At 43.1% G+C, this 6,251-nt stretch overlaps 1 protein-coding gene across 6 annotated transcripts in view; it reads right to left on the reverse strand.

The window, feature by feature from the left end:
* esrrb (estrogen-related receptor beta) overlaps positions 1–6,251 on the reverse strand; it is a 46,258-nt gene that overhangs the window by 4,578 nt on the left and 35,429 nt on the right. The gene's annotated exons all lie outside the window — the stretch shown is intronic.

Genomic DNA, 6,251 nt, shown 5'->3' on the forward strand with positions numbered 1-6,251 from the left:
TGCTTTTACAAGTTTGCTGTTGTCAGGTTACCTGCCGCTGTGTAATTACGAAGCAGTAGATGACAGTATTGACCAGAGGAACTCACCAACACCCCATTTTTTCTTTTAAATATAAATACTCTCACTGTGGTGCAATCACCAGCCTGATGTTTACTGCCTCCTACACACCACGAACACACACGCACACACACACACACACACACACACACACACACACACACACACACACATACACACACTCATCTATACATGTGCAGGTTGAGAAGAATAAAAGCCATGATGAGAAAGCATGAGAGAAAGTGAAACAGGACGGAAAGAGAGAGACAGGCAGAGAGAACAGAAGAGCCAGGAAGGGTAGTACCTGAGTGTTCAATTTCCCTTATCGTGGTGATGACCACTGCAGGGGAAGCACTGGAGGATACATTAATTAACAGATTGTGATCAGAATGTGAGGGCCTTCACATTTTGAAGGGGAATCAATAGTGAGTAGAATAGAGTGCTAACAGAACGGTGCTGGTGCCTGGCTGGACTGGTCAGAGGTCTGACGCGCCCAAATTAGACTCAACAAAGCAAACTGCAGAAAGCACTCAAAACATTTGACTATTATCAGTGGAAGCAATAAGGCATATTTTGTAAAGGCCTGTGCCATTACACATTTCCAGGCAGCATCTTTAAATCTTTTGTTGCGCTATTTCCTTGTCTGCATACGTGGCCATTAAGTTGGACAGAATGTGGACTGGCCGAAGGGAAATTGTCATGCGAGTGTGGACGTGGTCTTGATTGTTGCATCAGGTTGGCATCACAATCACAGACAAGGCTCTGTTGAGCCTTTTAATGCCAAGGAGGACTGAAGCGGAACTAAACGCTGCTCCCAATGTGACAGCCTGTGTGAAGGCCTTGTTTGGGGCTTGTTGGAGAGGCTTTAGAGTTGTTCTGATACAGCAGACACCTATCAGCCATATGCACACATACAGCCCAGCAGCCTACAATTACCTTTGACGCTAAAAGTCCTTGAATTTAATCCAGTGTTGTGAGATGGAGAGGTGGTGTTTTTCCCCTGCTCCATCCCTTCTCTTCAGGGCCTAAATTATCGCTCCAAATGGGATCTTGTGTCGTTGCCTCGCCTTTTTCCACTCAATTTAATCGAGTAATGAAGTGACTTCCCGACTCTGCAGGTCACACAGCGCTTCGGCCGCCGCACTCTGAAGGTGGCCCGGTTAAGTGCCAGCGGAGTGGGTGATTTCCTCTAATGAAATATCAATATTTACATCTTCATTTCCAGCCCACTGCCTTGGCGGGGTTTGACCAAACATGACACAATATTGACCAAATCAGAGAGGCCTGTCTGCGTGCTTGAAGGGCCTTTTCCACTCCACTGCTGAGTGCACCAGCAGATATCTGTCTGAAAGGCTTTGTGGCAGGAATACAGAGATAATAACAAGGCAGAGTTTTTCTAAGTTTACTTTGATTTAAACATCCCACTTATACAGAATCCTACAATTATGTTTGAAAGGGATTTTCACTTTAAAATTCCCAGATGTGACATTGTATCCTGCATGAGCATCAGTTCAATCTTAGACAAAAGAGTAAAAATAGGTGACAGAGAAACAGCACCACAGAGCCGAGCACTGACCACTAACTGCTATAGCACAACATTATTCATAGTGTAGTTCCAAGGGTGAAAACAAGACCACTAAAGACCAACAACAGCAGCTCAAATCATCTCTTCCTTTATCTCCCCAAAAGCCCTCAGCTGTGGGCAGGAGGGGGCAGCCCAAACCCACAGACGGCTGCTTCAAACCCCTAACAGAGATTAATCAGTGCAACCGTTTCATCTGCCAGAGCACAGGACTGTCCAAAATGAAATGCTGGAGATTTCTGTTGAGCTGGAGTTCATATTCTATTAATTTATTATTGTTTCCCTCTCCCTGCGGGCCATTAGCACGGGTAATAAAAAGAGATGTAATTACGAGGCACGGTGGCCCCCTCCAGCTGTAGCCACCTCGTAACTCATCCTAAATCAGACAACAGAGCAGACAGAGGGAGTAAGAGAGAGAAAAGGGAAAAGATGGCATGAGAGAGGGAGAGAAATGGAGGATAAAAAAGAGGAGAAGATATGGGCCAGAGAGGGGCGAGATAAGGAAAAGAGAAAAGAGAGCAAAAAGGAAAGGGAGCTGGAAAGAGGAGAAAGAGTCATTCTGGCTGGACAGAGGCTGATCTATCATGGCCAGCTATCAGAAGGACAAGCAGGCCCTGAAGATTCTTGCCCAGCGGCAATCTCACCTCAGCCAAGTCAAGTGCTCTCCGGGCTCCAGTTGGAGTAAAACTGCCTAACAGGACCCCAGAGGTTCAGCACATCTTTTTTCTAACCTCAAACTGAGCTGAATGATCATGCCACTATAAGCTTATTCTATATCAAAGCTTTTTATTTTAGACAGTGAAGGCAAGAGAAAAAAAAATGTATGCACCTTTGATTTATATAGATTCCTCTGATCTGGCAGTGTGACATACTATGGTGTAAGATGTATAACCAATACAGGACTGAAAGGCAATTTTGAGCAGCTTCATAATGGTGTGTATGTGCACCAATCTTGTTTGTGTGGCTCTGTGTGTGTGTGTGTGTGTGTGTGTGTGTGTGTGTGTGTGTGTGTGAGACTCGGAGCTGTGGACCATGATTCTTCTTGAATTTACATGACAGTGTCAGAAGGACCCAATCGATAGCAGCTTGGTAATAAATTGCAGTGCTTGACATAAATAATTTGACCTGAAGTCCAGCCAGACGTACCAAACAAACAGCTCAGTTTGCTGTGAGCTTTCCCTGGACACTGATTTGATGACACAAAGGCTGTTTTATATTGGATAAAATCATGTCAATACAAACAAAATCTGACTCAGTGAAAGAAGAGGTTGACGAGTGAAAATTCATCTTTTTTTTACTTTCAGCTCTGGTGCTCAGTTTCAGGAGACTCAGTGATCTGCCTCCTTTCAATGTGATAACCAGCCCATTATCCCAGGGTAAGTAGCTGGGAAATGGGTGATTTGACCAGTAGCCTGTGAATGTTATGAGGTTGAAGAATGTTAAATACAGTAATCCGCTTGTTTTAATCTGCAATCTTTGACCTCCTGACCCTGGCAGGGCAGTGTTTAACCCTCACCGGAGTCTCACTGCCCAGTGCAGATGTTACATATCTCTGTTGAAACCCAAAGACCAAGACGAATCAGGCTTTAATCATTACCATAATTACCCATAATTTATCTCTGCTGCCATCAAGCAACATTTCCTTTGTGAAGGATGGTGCTGTGCTGCTCATCAGCATCTTCAGAACAATATAAAATATGATATAAAATTCTACACAGATAATACAAAAGTTCTGCAGATTTTCCACAAATTAAACATGACGATAATTTGAACCGTGCACACACATAACTGTGATGCTGTATGTACCTGCTCATGTGTCACAGTGACTAAACAAAGCCCACCCCCACCCTGCTTGGCAGATGTCCCCTTACTGGCCCTGCATACTCCTGTCTGCCTGCCTGCCTGCCTCTGATACGCGCCCATCTCAATCTCCCTGCATTTTTTCTGTCTTCCTCTTGCTCTCTTGTCTGGGTTCAGGCCTCAGCATCCACCTGATTGCTCAATCTATCTTTATCTCCTGTGCTGAAGCCTACGTCAGAGGGTAAATTGAATATACTAAGAGCTGTCTGTTGGTGTCTATATTTAATAAAGTGCACTGATGAGGTGCTGATTTATTGCCGGGCAGTATTCACACTCTATTACAAGGAGATTACGAAGCTTGAGTGGGATCAGGCTGGCAACACAGTAAGTAGATTTCACAATTTAATGGCAAAGAGAAAACAGGAGCCTAGAGGGGGGTTGGAGGAGGGTGGGCTGATGGGTGATTATGGTGGAGGGTTGAGCTGACACAAATACGACAACATACAATAGGCGCGATCGCTTTTTAACATCGCTGCCTCTGTGCTAACAACTAACAAGCCAGGCGGTTGTCTGTCAAATATGGAGCTGATGAGGTGGAATCTAATAAGGCACAGATGATGAATATTCCCCAAACACCGGTAATGAACAGAACAATGCAAACACGCCTATATCATTGGATTCATTTGGTCTGAATCTAATACCAAAACACATGAGAGGGTGGGAGATTAATTTCTTAATATTATAAATAAGAATGAACTTCACACATCAATTCAAATGTTGTTTAAATATTGTTACTCCTTAGTGGTGACAAGCCAGAGTAAAAATATATTTTACTGTGTTGGAGCAACGCAGCAACAGAAGCAGAAGCCAAGTGCTAGTGTTTACTTGGCCCTTTAGCCTTCCGAGAATTCCCAGCTGAAAACACCCGGGCCTGGGAAGCTGGGATCGGAGCCGGCAAACACCAAACAATGTGTGCCTCTTTAATAAGCAGCATGCAAAGCAGTTTTTACATATGATCACATAACATCCCCACTGTGGGTAGGAAGAGATATGGGGTGGCATAGAGCTACAAGGGTCACGCTAGTATCCTGCTACTCCTCACAAAGGACGCAGTGCCAAGGTGGTAGATGTGTTCTAGTGTAGTGGCGCTATCAGTATTCTCAGTTCCTCCCTGGACCTCTTGGACAGAGTGAAATGCAATGTTATGGGAAGGAAGAGGGCCTGTGGGGTGGACAGTGGACTGCTACGTATATGTGTCAAAGGTTGTTAGCACCTTAGCAGCAGCAGGCCATCTGTCAGCATCCCCCTAATACTGCTCCTAATGACCCTGCCCTCCTCAGGCAACAGCCATGTTAGCCTCTGCTTCATGGTGCTATTTGGAGCAGTAACACTAGTGTCCAAAAGCTCTGAGATGTTAATCAGTGAATCAAAGGCAGATTCAGAAATACGACAAGGCAAGCCTTGGCAATAGCATAGCGGTTACAAGGCTCTTGCTATATGAACCCAACCTTCAATATCTACCTCTTTAAACTAAGGTAACAGGTGCATCTGATCTGATTGATTGCACTCTTATTTAAAATCATTTTAAAAATAAAACTGTAAAACCTTCATTTATGCAAACTGGTTTAATGGTACAGTATATAAAATATTGCTGAGATGACAAAGTTGACATCAGATCCTGGAAGGCAAAGATACCATCTACATTAATGATAAAGCTTAGTTATCTTCTGATTGCCCTCTAATTAAAACTCAATAGGGCCACTCTACTCCACATTATGCCACTTTTGAAACATGTTTTCAAATGGTAGCTGAGAACAGGGCAAATTAGTTGGAAGAAGGTAAGTGCCAATTTTCATGACATTTAAATTGTTACATTTGGATTTTAGTTATTGGCCCATCTGTCAATGGCCTAATCAATGTGGTCTACTTCATAATGAACTGTTAATCTTTTTAATTCTATTGCCTAAGGCCACAAAAATCTATCAGACTGCAATCAACACTTTTGTTCTCCCTTTCTTTTCTTGTTCCGGAGTGGATGGAGGGAGAAATGTAGTAGGAGCTGAGCGTGGTAGGCTGCCCTGGGGTACCGTTGGTGCATGGAGTGTTAGCGCATAGAGTCTCGCTCAACCAGTGAACCGTCTCTGATCAGGTTCAGCCATGTACAACTCAATTATGCAGCCATTTCATGGCCAGAGGACAACCACTGTCCTAATACAGACACCACCACAGGGACTGACACAGACTAAGCACTGTGCTAAACAGGAGGTCTTTACTATGTCAAATTGCCTTTTTTGATCTAAAAAGAATATGTCTTTTTATGATGACAAATAAAAAGTTATAATATATAAAACAAGTGTGTGTGAATGGGTGTATTTATACAAAAGCAGACCAGAATAATCTACTGCTCACTGTTTAGTGCAGCTGTTTAGTTCTAGGTACTCGCTCACAGTTGGAAAAGGCTTACAGCCCCAGGTTTTGGGTTAAATGATCATTATCGACACATTTGGAAAGACAAGTCCTCTGCCACAATCTGGAAGGCAAATCCCATTAACATTATGAATCTATCCACTGTACAATGAGCATTAGTATAATCGGATTAACAGTGATTCAACACTATGACATAAAATCCCAGTTAAAGTGTCCACATATTAGAATGATGATGCACTTCAGGATGAAAATTAAAAGTTATTAAACATATTAAGAGAGATAAAAATCACAAATCCTAGTCACAAACAAAACAGATTGTTGCTATAATAACTATTGCTTACGGTTACTCAGTGGCCTCAGATGACCTGTGAAATATTTAGTAGTT

The sequence above is a fragment of the Monopterus albus genome, unplaced genomic scaffold (genome assembly GCF_001952655.1).
Source record: "Monopterus albus unplaced genomic scaffold, M_albus_1.0 scaffold13.1, whole genome shotgun sequence".
In the NCBI taxonomy this organism is placed as follows: domain Eukaryota; kingdom Metazoa; phylum Chordata; class Actinopteri; order Synbranchiformes; family Synbranchidae; genus Monopterus; species Monopterus albus.